The sequence below is a fragment of the Triticum urartu genome, chromosome 3A, assembly GCF_056163025.1.
Source record: "Triticum urartu cultivar PI428250 chromosome 3A, HENAU_Tu73, whole genome shotgun sequence".
Classification (NCBI taxonomy): Eukaryota; Viridiplantae; Streptophyta; class Magnoliopsida; order Poales; family Poaceae; genus Triticum; species Triticum urartu.
Genome location: NC_141875.1, coordinates 306,067,596 through 306,085,954, shown reverse-complemented (window position 1 = coordinate 306,085,954; position 18,359 = coordinate 306,067,596). Strand labels below are relative to the sequence as shown.

At 57.4% G+C, this 18,359-nt stretch overlaps 1 pseudogene; it reads left to right on the top strand.

Annotated features, from left to right (window-relative positions):
* Positions 1 to 15,274: 15,274 nt before the first annotated feature.
* LOC147979529 (uncharacterized) lies at positions 15,275 to 17,696 on the top strand (annotated as a pseudogene).
* Positions 17,697 to 18,359: the final 663 nt, after the last annotated feature.

Genomic DNA, 18,359 nt, shown 5'->3' with positions numbered 1-18,359 from the left:
ACAACATACACATCAACAATCATACCATAGGCTAGCTTCTAGGGTTTAGCCTCCTCGATCTCGTGGTAGATCTACTCTTGTACTACCCATATCATCAATATTAATCAAGCAGGACGTAGGGTTTTGCCTCCATCAAGAGGGCCCGAACCTGGGTAAAACTTCATGTCCCTTGCCTCCTGTTACCATCCGGCCTAGACGCACAGTTCGGGAACCCCTACCCGAGATCTGCCGATTTTGACATCGACAGACGGCGTTCCACGGACGTAACGGAGCACCCGCTTGATCAGATTCTGGTGACACACACGAGGGTCGTGCATGTGGAGGCAGATCTGTTGGACCACATAGGAGAGCTCAGGGCGCGTGATGGTGAGATACGGCAGCGCTCCGGCGAGGCTGCGGTAGGCCGAGGCGTCGTCGACAGCAGGCCCGTCAGCCTGCGGCAGCTTGCTCTTGGTGTCCACAGGCGTGGGGGAAGGCCTGCAAGTGTCCATCCCGGCGCGCTTGAGCACGTCCTCGGCGTATTGCTGCTGACAGAGGAAGAAGCCAGCAGCAGTGCGAGTGACCCGGATGCTGAGGAAGAAGTGCAGAGCTCCCAGGTCTTTCATGGAAAACTCACTAGTGAGCTGGCGTACGATGTGTTGAAGAAGAGCCGGAGAAGATGTCGTGAGCACGACGTCGTCAACGTAGAGCAGGAGGAACGCGGCATCCGCGCTGCGTGCCAGCGTGAACAGGGAGGAGTCAGAGCGCGTGGCGACGAACTCGATGGTCTTGAGGTGCCCGGCAAACCGCAGGAACCAGGCACGGGGCGCCTGTTTGAGACCGTAGAGTGATTTGGCCAGTCGACAAACTTGATCGGGCTTGCTGGAGTCGATGAAGCCGGCGGCCTGCAAACAGTAGACCTCCTCCTCAAGCGTGTCGTGGAGGAACGCGTTCTTGACGTCCAGTTGGTGCACTGGCCAGTGGCACGACGCAGCGATGGTGAGAACGGAGCGGATCGTGGCCGTCTTGACGACAGGCGTGAAGGTCTTGCCGTAGTCGACGCCGGTGCGCTGGCGGAAGCCGCGCACGACCCAGCGGGCCTTGTAACGCTCGAGGGAGCCATCCGCCCGGTACTTGTGCTTGAAGATCCACTTGCCAGTGAAAAAGTTGGCGCCCGGCTGGCACGGCACCAGGTCCCAGGTCCGGTTGCTGACCAGAGCCGTGTACTCCTCGCGCATGGCCGCGCGCCAGTTGGGATCGCACACGGCCACATGGACAGAGCTGGGCACGGGTGAGACCGCCGTCGTGGAGGTAGCCGTAGCTGCATCATAGTACCGTGGGTTAGGCCGGACGATGCCAGACTTGGACCGCATGAACATCAGCCGCGGCGGCACCGCAGGGGGCGCGCGAGCAGCGGGTGGTGAGGCGGCAGGCAAGCTTGAAGGAGCGGACGGCGCACTGTCAGCGCTGGAGCTAGTGGAGAGCTCACTACAAGCGCCAGTGCCACGCGAGCCGTCGATCCCAGATCCGACGCTGGCGCTTGAATTCGTCGAGCGCGCGTCTGGACGCGAGCCGTCGATCCCAGATCCGACGCTGGTGCTTCAATTCGTCGAGCGCGCGTCGGGCGAGGAAGGCGCGGGAGCGTCCGATCGGGATCGTACGCCTATGCTTGAACTGCCAAAACATGCGAGAGAGTTGATGATGGTGCGAGGCGGAGCAGGCACCTGCAAAACAAGCGGTGCGGCAGGCAGTGGTGCGGGCGGTGCGCTGTCAGTGATGGCGGTGCGAGCAAAGGGAAAAGTGCCCTCGTCGAAGAGGACATGGCGTGAGGTGAGAACCCGGCGAGAGGACAGATCGAAGCAGCGGTAGCCGCGATGATCAGACGGATATCCGAGGAAGACGCAGGCGGCAGAGCGGATGTCGAGCTTATGGCGAGAGGTAGCGGCAGTGTTTGGGTAGCAGAGGCACCCGAAGACATGAAGCACGCTGTAGTCAGGAGCAACACCCAGGAGCAGCTCATGCGGCGTGCGCGGTGTGCTGGCATGGAATGGCCTGCGATTCAGCAGGTAGGTGGCAGTGTTGAGCTCCTCAGTCCAGAAGCGAGGCGGCATGGAGGCATGGAGCAGGAGAGCTCGAACGCCGTTGTTGAGAGTGCGCAACACATGCTCTGCCTTGCCGTTTTGCTGACTTGTGTAGGGGCATGAGAGGCGAAGGACAGAGCCATGTTCAGAGAGAAGAGAGCGCACAGAGTGGCTGACGAATTCACGACCATTGTCAGTTTGCAGAGAGAAGATGGGAAGCTGAAACTGGGTGCGAGCATATGCATAGAATTCGTGCAAAATAGGCAGCACATCTGATTTGTCCTTAAGTGGGAAAGTCCACACGAAATGGGTGTAATCATCGAGGATGACGAGATAGTACTGATAACCAGAGATGCTTGTAACAGGAGATGTCCATACATTAAGATGTAATAACTGAAATGGAAAATAGGTACAACTCTGAGAGTTCTGAAATGGTAAACATGCATGCTTTCCTAAGCAACAGGCATGGCAGCTATGTGGAGCAGACTTGCTGAAACTAAACTGTTGCGGAGAGGCGATGTGCTGGACTGCGGCAGCGCCGGGGTGACCAAGACGCTGGTGAAGCAGATCGGTGGTGACCGCGCCCGTGAACGAATGCGCGCGCGATGGTGCTGGAGCAGCCACAGGGTACAGATCGCCGGTGGAATTACAGCGCAGGATCACCGCCCTGGTCCTGAGATCCTTGACAGAGAAACCAAAGAGGTCAAATTCAACAGAAACCGGGTTGTCTCTACAGAGTTGTCAAACAGAAAGAAGCTTTTTGATGAGAGAGGGAGCAACGAGCACATTGCGAAGTTGAATGGGGGAGGTGCCCTCGATCAGAGAGCCCATGCCAGTGTGTGTGATCGGAAGGTGCTCACCACTCCCCACAATGATGTGTGAATGAGAAGAAGGAAGAAGGGAGTGGAGGTTACCAGAGGAGTTGGACATGTGAGAGGCCGCGCCAGAGTCCAAGTACCAGTCGGAAGTGCTGCCAGACAACGAGGGCCCGGCGGTGGCACTATGCAGGGTGGCTTGGAGGGACGCCATGTCCCATGGCTGAGGAGGCGGGCCAGCGGGCACAGGAGCGTACGTGGGTGGGGCGCCGTAGGCCGAGGCACCGTAGCCACCAGGCGGCGGCACGTAAGGCGTGGCGTACATCGCCTGCTGCGGTGGGGTGCCGGGCCGAGGGCCAAGGACACCAGAGCTCGGCGCGCGCCATGGCATGGGCCACGCTTGAACAAGGCCTGTCCAGGAGTTGGAGCCGGGTGCGGGAGGTGGGAGCCCCCCTGGGTGCGAGCGGCGCAGACGACGCTGGAGAATTGGTGGAGACGATGTTGCCACGCCTACGGCAACGCTGACGGCCCCGCCCACGGCCAACGGAGGGATCCACGGGCGCCGGCGGAGCAGGGTTGGAGGGCCCGGCGCCACGGCCGGCGATGAGAGCATGGGCGCCCTGCTGGCGGGCGAACTGCTCGGCACGATGTTCCTCGAGAAGGAGGAAGGAACGAGCTTGCAGGAAGGAGGGTAGCGGGGTACGCGCAGTGATGTGCGGGATGGCGCCATGGTACTTACGGTCGAGCCCGCACGGGAGGTGGAAGACCTGCTGTGTGTCCGACACGGGCTGCCCAAGATCGCGCAGCTGATCGGCGTAGGTTTTCAGCTTGGTGCAGTACTGCATGATGGTCATGTCGCCTTGGACGATGGCGTGTTACTCGGCGTCGACGTACACCGCGCGAGCGAGGTGGTTATCGCGGAAGCGACCGTCGATCACCGTCCACACGGTCAGCGCGGTGTCCTCATGCTGCATCACGGCGACTGTCGGTGTCAAAACCGGCGGATCTCGGGTAGGGGGGTCCCGAACTGTGCGTCTAAGGCGGATGGTAACAGGAGGTAGGGGACACGATGTTTTACCCAGGTTCGGGCCCTCTTGATGGAGGTAAAACCCTATGTCCTGCTTGATTTATTCTTGATGATATGAGTATTACAAGAGTTGATCTACCACGAGATCGGAGAGGCTAAACCCTAGAAGCTAGCCTATGGTATGATTGTATGTTGTCCTACGGACTAAAACCCTCCAGTTTATATAGACACCGGAGGGGGCTAGGGTTACACAAGGTCGGTTACAAAGGAGGAGATATCAATATCCGTACTGCCTAGCTTGCCTTCCACGCCAAGTAGAGTCCCATCCGGACACGAGACGAAGTCTTCAATCTTGTATCTTCATAGTCCAACAGTCCGGCCAAAGGATATAGTCCGGCTGTCCGGAGACCCCCTAATCCAGGACTCCCTCAGTAGCCCCTGAATCAGGCTTCAATGATGATGAGTCCGGCGCGCAGTGTTGTCTTCGGCATTGCAAGGGCGGGTTCCTCCTCCGAATACACCACGGAAGAGTTCGAATAAAAGTATAGTGTCCGACCCTGCAAAATAAGTTCCACATACCACCGTAGAGAGAATAATATTTCCACAAATCTAATCTGCTGACACGTTTTGCCAACATGACATCATGCCATGGCGCGGTGATCATTCGAACCATTTTTCTAGCCCCGCACATAACGCGAGGCAGTTTCTTGACACGTCTTGTCAAAGTAGAGATCGTGTCCCCCTTATTACGGGATTCTCATCAATACGGGCGTGGGTAACCCAACCGCGCCATCAATTACGGCGCTTGGAGGATAAGCGAATTTTACCAGGCTAGTGGGGGCGCATAGCTTCCTCTGCCCTTATAAAGGGATAAGGTTTTACCTTTTTCTACCCACGCCTTCTTCCTCCTTGCTCATCCATTCTCGCGCACTCGAGCTCCAACACCCAAGTCCACATCCTTCTCCTCAACCTTCTCCAAACATGTCCGGAGCGGGAGGCAAGTGGATGGCTTCCTCCGTCACGGAGGGACACATCAAAAAGCTGCGCGGGGCCAGATACTTAGCCGCGAATATCGCGCATCGGCTGCCCGCTGTGGGGCAGATCGTCCCTACCCCGGAACCTCACGAGAGGGTATTTTTCCTCCACCACTTCCTCCGCGGACTGGGGTTTCCCCTCCATCCATTCGTCCGCGGTCTCATGTTCTACTATGGGCTGGACTTTCATGATCTGGCCCCGAACTTCATCCTCAACATTTTGGCGTTCATCGTCGTGTGTGAGGCTTTCCTCCGCATCTGGCCCCACTTCGGCCTGTGGCTGAAGACCTTCAATATCAAGCCGAAGGTGGTGGGAGGCCAACAAGCGGAATGCGGTGGAGCCATGGTGGGCAAGATGCCCAATGTTATATGGCTCGAAGGCTCCTTCGTGGAGACCATAAAGGGATGGCAATCGGTGTGGTTCTACATCACCGAGCCGCGCGACACCAACTGGGTGGTGGCCCCCGAGTTTCAATCCAGAATCCCCACGCGGCTCACCTCCTGGAAAGAGAAGGGCCTGTCCTGGGGTTCATCGGTGGAGCTGGACGGACTCCAGAAATGTATCCGGAATATGGCAAGCAAGAAGCTCAAGCTTGTCAACATAGTCCAGGTCATGCTCTTCCGCCGGATCCTCCCGTGTCAACAACGGGATTTTAACTTATGGGAGTTTGACCCGGCCTGGCACCAGACTCTAAGCGAGCTCTTCGACACGACGCACAAGGACGTCTGGAGGGTGTTGTTCAAGGGCGCCGAGATCCCTCCTTCTCTTACCGAGGACCGCGGTCTAAGCGCGAAGCACCTAGCGCATTCAGTGAGTTCTATACATCCGGTAGGATATTTATTTCCCCTAGCTTAACCATGTGTGGGGTCTGAGCTCCCATGCCTTTGACAGGGCTGGGTGGGGGCATCGGAGAAGATCAACTGTCCGGCCCCTCTGCCCGAAGACACTGCGGACGCTCTCCTGACGGAGATGCTGACTCCGGCTCCTTACGAGGTGCCGGAGAAGACCAAGAAGGCCAAGGGAACCCGAAAGAGTTCCCGACGCCAGGTAGTACCGGACTCATCGTCCGATGACTCTGCGACGCACTCCTCCCCCGAAGGCGAGGAGGAAGATGAAGATGCTCCCCCTCTAGTCGGGGGAGACAAGAAAAGGAAGGCCACCCCACCTGGGGGGTCGAAGGGTCCAAGAAGGGAAGGACTCTCCTTTCGGACTGCTCCACCACCACCGCCGAAGACGAAGACGAGTGGTTGCTCACGGCCAAGCCCCTGGCGAAGTCGTAAGTATTCGGATACCAGAGTAACTCATGGCATACCTTTGTTGCACAGCTTCTCCTAACGTCGAATATGATTATGCAGACCGCCCCAAGCCCGTATCGACGTATCTTCGTCGGGCGGCTCCTTGGACTCGTCGGATATGGATAGCGATCCACTTCCGACCGCCACCTCCCCTTGCCCTACGGACAATGCCGAGGTATTGTCTCAAGAGGCACCGGGTCGAGGGGAGACAATCCCGGAGGCGCCTCAAGGCGACCTTCTGGACTCCAGGAGCAGAGGGAGTAAGGCTCTCGAGGGCTCCGAGTTCAGCCCTCGACCGAACACCGCGCCGGAACCTCCAGTGGTTCCCGAATCGGGCAGGCGGCCTCCTTCCAAAAGGGGTAAGATGCCTGTGCCGGTGACCTCTGCCCATCCAGGGGCACTGGACAATCTGCTGGGAGCGCTTCGCAGCGCTTCCATCGACGAAGAGCACCGCACTATTATGAGTGCGGTGATCCAGAAGGTTCAGTCCACCAAGAGCGGACTGACTAAAGCCTGCGCCGGCCTTCTAACAGGCTTTGAGGTAAGTATTTGAAATATAGGAAAAATATTACTGCATAGACAGTAGCCCCTGATGCTCTGTTCGGTGTTCACAAAGAAAAGCCGAATAGAGGATCAAACAATATCGCAGGAGTCTAATATAAGTATGTCTATATGCGTATGCAGGCTTCGCTGCTGGCCTCTGCCGCACTGACTGCGGAGGTCGCCGCACTGAAGCAGGACCTCCAAGGGTCCAAGAAAGAGCTCGGCCTTGCAAAGAGGCAGCTCGAGGAGAACAAAGGTAAGTAATACCTAGTACGTCGATATGTATATATATAAAAGGGATGCGATTGCAAAATGACAGGATTATCTGTGATTTGCCAGGGTCCACGACCGAAGTGGCAACCCTGAAGCAAGCGCTATCTGAGGCCGAAAACAAAGCGGCCCAGGAGCGCACCGAGCGGGAAAAACAAGAGGCACGGGTGGGCGAGGTGCAGCAAGAGCTCCACGCTCTCGTGATGAAGCACGAGGCGTTGGAGCTTGACTTGAAGACGCGAGAGTCCGAGCTTGCCGTGGCCCTTGATAGTGCAAAGAGTGCCAAGGCTGAAGCCCAAAAGGCCCTCCAGGAGATTGATGCGATGAAGAAGATAGCGGCGGGTAAGGCATTCTATATGCAAAGCAAGCATGTGAAAGTAAATTACTTGTTACTTACCCGAATTCGGAGCTCTCTAGGAGCATTCACAGATTTGCCCCGCAGCGTGTCGGATGCCGCACAGTTTTACCAGGCCGGGGAGGGAAGCTCAATGGAGAACCTATTCTGGTCTCAGTATACTGGGACCGAACACCCGATGCCTCTGAGCGACCAGCTGAAGCAACTGGTCGACCTGCACAAGGAGGCCGAAGAGGCCATGAAGGTCTTTATAGTCCGGATGTGGCCTGGCGACGCCCTTCCCAACAGCTACTTCGGCCTGGTGAGGCGGCTTGTGGATGCCTGCCCATGGCTGGAAATCATCAAGCGGTCCATCTACATCGAAGGTGCACGTCGGGCTTTCGCCCGTGCGAAGGTGCACTGGGCTAAGATGGACGTCGTGAAGCTGGTGAAGGAGGGGCCGCCGCAGGGCAAGGAGCATCGCCACCCCGAGATGTACTATGAGGGTGTCCTGAAGGGTGCCCGTCTTGTAGCGAACGAGTGTGCGAAAGATGTAATATTTGAATAACCTTGCTCGTGTAATCATGTATTATGAAAACTTGTTCATATGCGCTATGCAATGCTTGTCTGAATTTAAAATATTATCTTCTGTTCGGCTGTTTATCAAATCTGAGAGATGGCTAGTCGTCGGCTTCTGCCCCCCATGCCACGAGTGCTGGGGTGTTCGGGATAAACCTGAGCACTCTTGTTCCCATTTTTGGGTCCTTCGAGGGAGGTGCTCAGCACAACGAACAAGGCAATCGGACTATAATGCGTTATCACACTCACTTAGCCATAGAATTCTATAATTTTAAATTTCGGTGAAGCCCCTAGTATTCGGAAGGCCGAATTCGGGGCGCAATACACGCCTTAAGCCGGACAGGGCCGACTCCTCGCTCTAAGCGGCATAAGTCTTTAGGGACTTGAAACCTCTCGAACAGTGACCAGTCTCTCGCCTTATCATGACAGTCAGTTTTAGCTTTCTCTACTGAGGTGCTTAGCCTAGCAGAACCGGGGCACAATCGCAGTAGTTCTCCCAGTGCTACCTTAGCCGATATAGCGGAACGTAAGGTACCAAAACATGGGAGCCGGGCAAACCCAACTATTGACCCAAGACATGATTCGGAGCTGATGCATATAATGCTATAAGTTCGGGGTGCCGCACTATCGAAAGTGTTCGGACTTCTCACGTCATATTATGGGGTATGCTTAAGCCCCTAGCGTATTTGCCGTACCAGAGTGTACGGGTGCTAGATGTCATGAATGAACATATATATAGAGAGAGAGAAAGGAAGAATGCAATAGTAGTCTTAATGCTATGCATTGTTTATTCAAAAAGGTGCGTTAAAGCAGAATGAGTGCGATAAGCAAAAAGTAGGACTGTTTGACATGTCCCTTCCAAGGGCAAGCTTAGGAATAGTATTAAAGCAAATATTTCACTTGTTATCGTAATCCACATGGGAGTTCTGTGGTGTGACATAGCTTTCTGCCTCCTTGGTTGATACATCATGTGTTCGGCAATCATGCTGCCGGACAGGGTTTCCAGAGATTAAAGTCCTGAAAGAGAAAAATAACAAAGCGGGAAGCCCCTAGTGCGGTTTAAGCCGCGACTTGGAGCGTGCCGCAGTCGTGCCCCCTTCCCTGCCTGTGCCCATGGTATTTTTAATGCGTAATTATGTACGCGTGGCACGGATTTCGCCGTTTGGCTGGGACCGGGGTGGGGCCGCATTGCTATGCGAGCTCAGAACGTGCCAGGCGGTCCTGTTGCCGATTACTCCGGGCACGCTTGAAGGTGTCCGGGTCTTTAATCGCCGAACTAGTGGATTGCCTTAAGAGGCTGCTTTGCGCTTCTGCTGCGAGGGCCGCAGTGTGCTCCTCCGTGCGGAGAGAGCGCTCTGTGTTTCCATTGACTGTGATGACCCCCCGTGGTCCTGGCATCTTGAGCTTGAGATATGCGTAATGCGGTACCGCATTGAATCTCGCAAATGCGGTTCGCCCGAGCAGTGCATGGTAGCCACTGCGGAATGGGACTATGTCGAAGATTAACTCTTCGCTTCGGAAGTTATCCGGAGATCTGAAGACCACTTCCAGTGTTACTGAGCCTATGCAATGGGCCTCTACACCTGGTATGACGCCTTTAAAGGTCGTTTTAGTGGGTTTGATCCTTGAGGGGTCTATACCCATTTTGCGCACTGTGTCCTGATAAAGCAGGTTCAGGCTACTGCCGCCATCCATAAGGACTCGAGTGAGGTAAAATCCGTCAATGATTGGGTCTAAGACCAATGCGGCGAATCCGCCATGACGGATACTAGTGGGGTGGTCCCTGCGGTCGAAGGTGATCGGGCAGGAAGACCATGGGTTGAACTTTGGGGCGACTGGCTCCAACGCATATACGTCCCTGAGCGCACGCTTCCGCTCCCTCTTGGGGATGTGGGTTGCGTATATCATGTTCACCGTCCGCACTTGTGGGGGGAACCTCTTCTGTCCTCCGGTGTTCGGCTGTCGGGGCTCCTCCTCATCATCGCTATGTGACCCCTTATCTTTGTTTTCAGCATTTATCTTGCCGGCCTGCTTGAACACCCAACAATCCCTATTGGTGTGGTTGGCTAGCTTGTCGGGGGTGCCGTGTATTTGGCACGAGTGATCGAGTATACGGTCCAAACTGGACAGGCCCGGAGTGCTTCTTTTGAATGGCTTTTTCCGCTGACCGGGTTTAGAGCCTTTGAATCCGGCATTAACTGCCGTATCCTCGGTATTGTCGCTGTTAATGCGGCGCTTATGTTTGTTGCGACGTGACCTGCCATTGCCATCCTTGGTATCTGAAGTACCATGGTTCTTTGATATGTTATTGCTGCGAGCCAGCCAATTGTCTTCTCCCGCACAAAAGCGGGTCATGAGTGTCATGAGGGCTGCCATAGATTTTGGCTTTTCCTGACCAAGGTGCCGGGCGAGCCACTCGTCACGGATGTTGTGCTTAGAAGCTGCTAGGGCCTCTGCATCCGGATAGTCGATGATTTGATTTTTCTTTGTTAGGAACCATGTCCAGAATTGCCTGACTGATTCCTCTGGCTGCTGAATTATGTGGCTCAAGTCATCGGCATCTGGTGGTCGCACGTAAGTGCCCTGGAAGTTGTCGAGGAATGCGGCTTCTAGATCCTCCCAACAACCAATGGACTCTGCTGGCAAGCTATTGAGCCAATGCCGAGCTGGTCCTTTGAGCTTGAGTGGGAGGTATTTAATGGCGTGTAGATCATCACCGTGGGCCATGTGGATATGCAGGAGGAAATCCTCGATCCATACCACAGGATCTGTTGTGCCGTCGTATGATTCTATATTTACGGGTTTGAAACCCTCTGGGATTTGATGATCCATTACTTCTTCTGTGAAGCATAGGGGTGTGCGGCGCCTCTGTACTGGGCTATGTCGCGACGCAGCTCGAATGAGTCTTGCCCGCTGTGTTCGGCCTGGCCGAACTTACTTTTATTGTATCCAGCGTGACGATTATCGTCTCGCATAGTGGCGCGCCCTCATGATCCGTAGATCGATCCTGCATGTTTTTCTTTGTCCTCCAATACGTCTCGTAGGTCTGGCGTATTTCCCCATGCCTTGACATTTTTATGTGAGTGGCGTTGAAGTGCAGACTGAGCTTTTGGCTGAAATGCCTCTCTGTCGCGACCACGAGGTGGCCGGTAAGCCGCATCATGTGCTGGAGATGTGGGTTTGAATGCTTCCTCCTCCAGTCGGGGTAGAAACCTGTGCTTTGGGTAACTCTTGGAGGGATGTTTGAGTTTATATTTCTTGGCCGCAAGGACTTCGGTCCATCTGTCGGCTAGCAAATCTTGATCAGCTTGAAGCTGTTGTTGCTTTTTCTTAAGGCTATTAGCCGTGGCTATAAGCCGACGCTTGAAGCGCTCTTGTTTGACGGGATCCTCAGACACGACGAATTCGTCATCGTCGAGGCTTGCCTCGTCTTCGGAGCGAGGCATGTAATTATCATCCTCCGCCTCTCCATCTGCCGCTCTCTCTGGAGGGCTGGCTTCTCCATCCTCCTGCCCTAAATCTTGCTGGAGGGGATTGTTGCCGTCTTTGGCACTGTCCGGAGTGCTATTATCTCCTGTGCTGGTATCACCGCTTTTGCCTTGGCGGGACTTAGAGCGGCGCCGCTGACGCCGGCACTTGGGTTGCTTCTTGGAGGGGTCATCCTCCATTGTCTCGTCGCCATTGCCTTCTTTGGGTGTGTCCACCATGTATATATCGTATGATGAGGTGGCTGTCCAGTTCCCTGTGGGCAGTGGTTCCTCTTCGTCTCCCGCATCATCGTCCATACCGTCAATGTCTTCGGAGTCGAAGTCGAGCATGTCGGTTAAGTCGTCGACAGTGGCTACTAAGTGGGTGGTGGGTGGGTGGCGAATTTCTTCGTCATCCGCATCCCAATCCTGCCGGACATAGTTCGGCCAGGATCCTCCTGACATGGAGAGAGACCTTAATTAGTTCAGTATGTCGCCGAAGGGCGAGTGCTGAAAAATATTCGCGGAGGTAAACTCCATGATTGGCGCCCAATCGGATTCAATAGGAACGGGCGCAGGCGGTTCAGAGTCCGTGGCCGGAGAAGGATCCGGCATTTTGGCAACATGGCTGTCGTGAAGGGTAAGGTTGATATTCGGCTCGATCGCCGCTGAGGATACGGCCTCCGTGACGGGGTCTATCCACCCGTCCATGGATGGCGCAACTGGCTCCGAATTGAGGCTCGGAGCGGCTGCCGGTGCGATCTCCTAAATATGATCCGATGGTGGAGCTAAATCATACTCAACGTGACCGCGTGGCGCACAAGGCAGGGGCTCGAATCCGTCGAAGATCAAGTCTCCGCGGACATAATCCGTGTAATTTAAGCTTCCAAACCTGACCTGGTGGCCAGGGGCGTAACTTTCGATCTGCTCCAGATGGCCAAGCGAGTTGGCCTGCAGTGCAAAGCCGCCGAACACAAAGATCTGTCCGGGAAGAAAAGTCTCACCCTGGACTGCATCGCTATCGATGATAGTAGGAGCCATCAAGCCTAACGGCGACGACACAGAGGAACTCTCAATGAAAGCACCAATGTCGGTGTCAAAACCGGCGGATCTCGGGTAGGGGGTCCCGAACTGTGCGTCTAAGGCAGATGGTAGCAGGAGGTAGGGGACATGATGTTTTACCCAGGTTCAGGCCCTCTTGATGGAGGTAAAACCCTACTTCCTGCTTGATTTATTCTTGATGATATGAGTATTACAAGAGTTGATCTACCATGAGATCGGAGAGGCTAAACCCTAGAAGCTAGCCTATGGTATGATTGTATGTTGTCCTACAGACTAAAACCCTCCGGTTTATATAGACACCAGAGGGGGCTAGGGTTACACAAGGTCGGTTACAAAGGAGGAGATATCCATATCCGTACTACCTAGCTTGCCTTCCATGCCAAGTAGAGTCCCATCCGGACACGAGACGAAGTCTTCAATCTTGTATCTTCATAGTCCAACAGTCCGGCCAAAGGATATAGTCCGGCTGTCCGGAGACCCCCTAATCCAGGACCAAAAGCTCGGGGGAGACGGTGGTGTTGAGCCAGTGAACGACGGCGTGATACGCCATAACCCACTCGGGGTGGTCAAAGCGCTGCACCGCGGTGGCGTCGATGTGGTCGCGAAGACCGAACATGCCGATCGCCGTGTCAAAGTGCCGGCGCCATTGCGCATGGTTGACGGCGAGGAGATCGAGAGTCACCATCACATGGCGACGGATGTCGAGCGTTTGAAGAAGAGAGGCCGACAGGACCGGAGCAGGCTGCTGCGGCCGGGGTGGGGCTGCGGCAAGAGAAGCGGGCGTGTCAGCGACAGCGGCGAGGGCAGCGGGCTGCGTTGCAGCGGGTGGAGAAGGGGCAATGGCCAGAGGAGCAATTGCATCGGCGGTGGGGGAGGAAGGTTGGGGCGGGTCATCCATGGTGATGGCGGAAGCGGGATCGTGGATCGGGGCAAAGGGATGGACCGGATCAGGAGCATCTGATACCATGTTCGAGGGAGAGGGAATTGGAGACTCAAGGCACACTCTTCCATTCATCGATGAGGCCGTATATATACAGTTACAGAGGCCACCGTTGGTGGTGAGCATGCGCCACTACTCTAGCCATCGTGCTCCACTACGTGGGCATCGTGGCTTACATACAACAGGTGCTCAAGGCTATCTACGTATAGTCTATCAAATGTAATTAAGGAAAGACCTATTAGTGGTAAATGTTTCATTATTTTTCTTTCAAATTTTGGAAAAAAAAACATGTGATTCTTTTGAAGTGCTCTATAAGTGTTGAATGAGGTAGATAATAAGTTAGTGAAATTGTAAGAATGTAAGTATATGTGTGAGCAGACATACCAATGCAAACCCAAAACGTTGGATCATATAATCTAACTTTGCTCACATAAAGCAGTATGGAAATCTACTAAATGTCAATATAAATTAATAATAATAATTAGATTTAACTAAAACATGTACATCAAATAAGAACCAAACAAAGTACATTGTATATGTTAGTACAAATATGCGACAAATAATAAATAATTGGTAGGTTACAACTGAAATTGTGAGGCTTACATAGATATGCACTTGTATTAGGACCATAAGCAGTTCTTGAAAATGAATTATACAGTAGGGTCATGTTGTTCCCCGGGTTTAAAAAATGTCTTGAAAAGGAGGCAATAAGAGAAATAAACTAGTCTTGAAAAGGAGGCAATGAGAGAAATAAATCATTTATAGAATAGTAGACATGATTAATACTAGAATGAGATGGTGCTCTTGGGCTCTAGCGACTGCACGGGCGCTCCGCCCACGCCAGTGCTAGGGGCCGCCCCCGCCGCCTTCCCGTGCTCCAGCGTCGCCCCGGTGACCGCGCCCCCCTTCGCCCCGCAGGCCCCCGGTGTCGCCACCGGTCCTCTGTCCCCCTCGCCCGCCCCTGCTCTGGCCCCGCGCCTCCGCTGGGCGGATTTGGCTGACGAGGAGCCGTTCCCCCATCCGATCAGCGCCTCCCCTCCCCAGGCCTCCGCTTCCCGTCACGCTGCTCTGCCCTGCAGGGCCGGTGGCCCAGCCCCCCACGTGCGGGGTCCGGTCACCGGCTCGCGGCCGCCGCAGTCGTCGACTCCGCCCTCGAGCTCGTCTCGGGCGTACGGGATGCAAGGTGCGCCCTTGCAGGTTGGCGGAGCGCACCGCCGGAGGCTCCGGGCCTGGGGCGTGGTCGGCCGCTCTGAGCAGGGTTGCGCTAGCGCGTCCTGGCGCCGACCGGCCGCATGTTGCTCGCCGGCGATGCCCCCTGGTCCGCCTGCGGCTCGCTGTGACTTGCACCCCGCGACGCTGCCCGTTCGATCGTCGCCGTTTCGCCCCTTCATCGCGTCCTTCGGCTCCTCCGCCATGTGCCTCCGTGTCATTCATTCCCGGCAGCGTGCTTGGCCAGCCTCCCCCTCGGGCTCACCGGCGGAGGCGGCGGTGAGTCTCGCTCCCCGGGGAGAAACCCTACGGGATGCGCCTCCCCCCGCTTGCTGGGCTGCGGCCCGGCCGGGCGAGGCATTCTGGGCCGCGCGCCGGCCCAACCGCCCTGTCCCCCTTCTGGGCCCGCCCCCCTCCTGTTGGGCTGGATGGCCTCTCCCGGGCTGTGCCCGCGCCCTAGGCCCAATGCCCCGGGCAACTCGATCTGGCTCCCTGGAGGCCTCCCTACCGCTCCATTTCCTCCCTCCGCCGCCACGCTCGACTCCGCTCGCTCCGCCCCCGCGCCGCCCCCGAACGCTTCATCCGCTGCCATCTCTCCCCCTCCTCCCGCGTCTCCTCCTCCCCCACCGCGCTCCGCCATGCCACGCGACTGGGAGGACGGGACGTCCCGGCCCAAGCGGCGGGCCGAGGACCACCGTGACGCCCCTTGCCCTTCCCCCGACGCCCTCCGCCGCGAGGAGGAGCTCCGGCGCGATCTCCGTGAGGGCCGCCGGGACGACCACTGCTCCCCGGCTCGCTGCGATGGTCGGGGCCGCTCCCGTTCCCCGCGCCCTACCGCCTCGAGGGACTGGAGACCGTGACGCCGCTCGCCCTCTCCGGCGCCTCGTCGGGGCCGCAGCCCGTCCCCGGCTCGTGCTGCTCGACCCCCGTCCCCCCGCGTCCAAGCCCCTTCTGCAGCACCGGCTCCCCGAAAATATGTGCCGCCCCTCGGCCCCTGCCACGGCAGCCACCTCGGGCGGCGCCCCCCTCGTAGCCGCCAAGGCCCTGCCAAGAAGAAGAAGCGTCGCGGCATGGGTCGTGGCAACCCGCCTGCACCGCCGTCCTCGGCTCCGGGCACCTCCGCTGCCCCAGGCCCCGACTCCAACCTCCCTCGCCCCCCGTGCTTCAATTGCGGGGTGCCGGTCACTCGCAAATCAACTATGTCAACCCCCAGTGCTGCTACATCTGCATGGACCCAGGGCACCCCGCTCCCTTATGCCCGGACCGCCCTGGGACATCCGAGCTCATGATGTACGGCCACGACATCGCGGGGCTAGGGTACTTCCATCTTGAGGTCCCAGATCTCCCCCCGCCCACCCCCTCCCTTCAGGTGATCGTTACGGTGGTCGACGGGGTGGCATCCCCAGAGATGATTGAGGCTGAGCTCAACCACCTCTACCGTCGCTAGTGGGACTGGGCGGTCACTCCCACAGCCGGCCACATCTTCACCGTGATCTTCCCCGACACCGTCAGTTACGGCTACGCCACTCGTAGTGGCCAGATCACCCTCGCCCTCAACCAGCTTGTCGTCGACATCATCGAGCCGGTCCTTGACGCCCCTGAAGTGGCTGTTCTGGACACCACTTGGATCTTTGTGGCTGGCCTCCCCGACATCGCCCGGTCAGAGCTCGTCATCCGCCAGATGTCCCGGATCCTGGGCAAGGTGGTGGTGGTTGACGAGCTCTCCCTCTGCAAGGAGGAGGAGGTCCAGGTCAAGGTCAAGTGTTTAGACTCCTCCAAGCTCCGCGTCACCGTCCGTGTTTTCTTCAACGACCGGGGCTACGACCTCCGCATCGCCCCCGAGCCCCCCAACCACGTCGACCGCCCCCGCTTCACCGACGATGGGCCCCCTGGCGGAAACCCGGGAACCGGGGGGGACTACCACGGCAGGCACCGCTCCCGCTCCCGCAGGTCGGAGGACGGGGAGGGTTCGGACGACTCGCCCTCCTGGTCGCAGTCCCGATCGCCTTCGCCCCCAGCCGATGGGGGGGATGGGCGCCAGGCCGCGCCGGGTCCCCCCCTCGAGCCCCCCTCGATCCTGTGGCCATGTCTCCGGCCGCCAGTGACGCCTCCAGCGTGGGCTTGGTCGTCTGCCCCGCCTCCTCACCATGCTCCCCGGTCTCCACCACTACAGACGGGCCGGTCCTGGACCTGGTTCTCCTTCCTACAGGGTCGGTGTTCTAGGACCCGCCCTCTCCGCTCGCCGGGGGCATGGCGGCCGCCCCTGATCCCTCCCCCGGCGCTGCTCCTGTCGTCGCCTCATAGGCCGCCATGCCGTCTTCGGCCGCGGCACCCCTGTCGTCCCCGGCCCCGCCTGTGGCCCGGGTGGATCTCGTCACCGACCCTGCTCCACCACCGCCATCGCCGTCTTCCACTCCGACCTCGGCTCTCCAGATACTCCCCGCGGCGGTCTTTGGCCTGTGCCGGGAGTCCCAGGTGACCACCTCCCTGGCTGGCCCGCCTCCGCCTCCACGCGTCGTGGCCTTCTCCCGGCGCGCCCGATCGGCCTCCTCTCCGGCGACTGCTTCTCGCCGGAGTGCTCGGCTGGACGCAGCGCGCCCGGAGGGTTGCCCGGTGCTGCCCATCCACGATCAGGCCGAGCTCCATGTCGCTGCACGAAACCTGGAGCCAGGTACCCCTTCAGTCCCTCCCTCGGCAGCTACTTGTTCCTTCTCTGCTCTTGAGTCGGTACCGCTTGGAAACCTTGTGAAGATCGTGACCAACTCCGCCATCATCTTTAGGGGGGAGGTCGGCCCCACCTTAGCCATGATCGAGGCCATTAGGGCCCGCGAGATCCTCGACGGGAGGCTGGCTGCAGCTAGAGCAGACCTGCTCTTGGCCCCCGACTCGTCATCCGAGTCGGCGGAACTGAGGCTGCCCCCTCCTTGTAGGATTGGTGGAATTCCCCCCCCCCCTGACCGCTACCGAGCTTCGGGTCGTACCTGCTCTCGGACGGCCGCTCTCCGCGCCCAAAGCGCATCTCGTGTCCTGGGGTCAAGCAGCCCCTCAATGGTTGCGTGATGCGTGCCCTCTTCTGGAACATCCGCGGTTTCGGCCATGATGGCCGCCACCGCCAACTCATCGAGTACATTCATGAAGAACACATTGATATTGTGGCCATCCAGGAGACCATGCGTATGGATTTCTCCCTCCCGGAGCTTGACCGCCTGAGCTCCCACCTTTTCGCCTGGCACTGGCTCCCTTCTAGTGGGACCGTGGGCCATTCCGATGGCATCCTGTTAGGTATGAAGGATGCCACCTTCGAGGTGGGTGTTAGTTCTTTGTTAGCATGGAGATTTTTGAACGCTCCCTTAACTTCAAGTGGGAGGTCATTATTTTCTACGGCCCTGCCGACCACAACCGATTCGCACCCTTCCTCGAGGAGCTTCACCGGAAGGTGTCAGCTGCATCACTGCCGGTTGTTGTGGGGGGTGACTTTAATCTCCTTAGGTGTGCGGAGGACAAGAGCAATGCCAATGTCAACTTTGCCCTTATGCAAATGTTCAATGATTGCATTACTGATCTTGGCCTCCGTGAGATCGACCGGGTTGGTGCCAGGTTCACCTGGACCAACCGTCAGGCTGCCCCGACCCAGTCCGTCCTGGACCGGGTCCTAGTTTCCCTGGAATGGGACTTCCGTTGCTCCCTCGCCTCCCTCCGGGCCATCACCCGGATTGGCTCCGA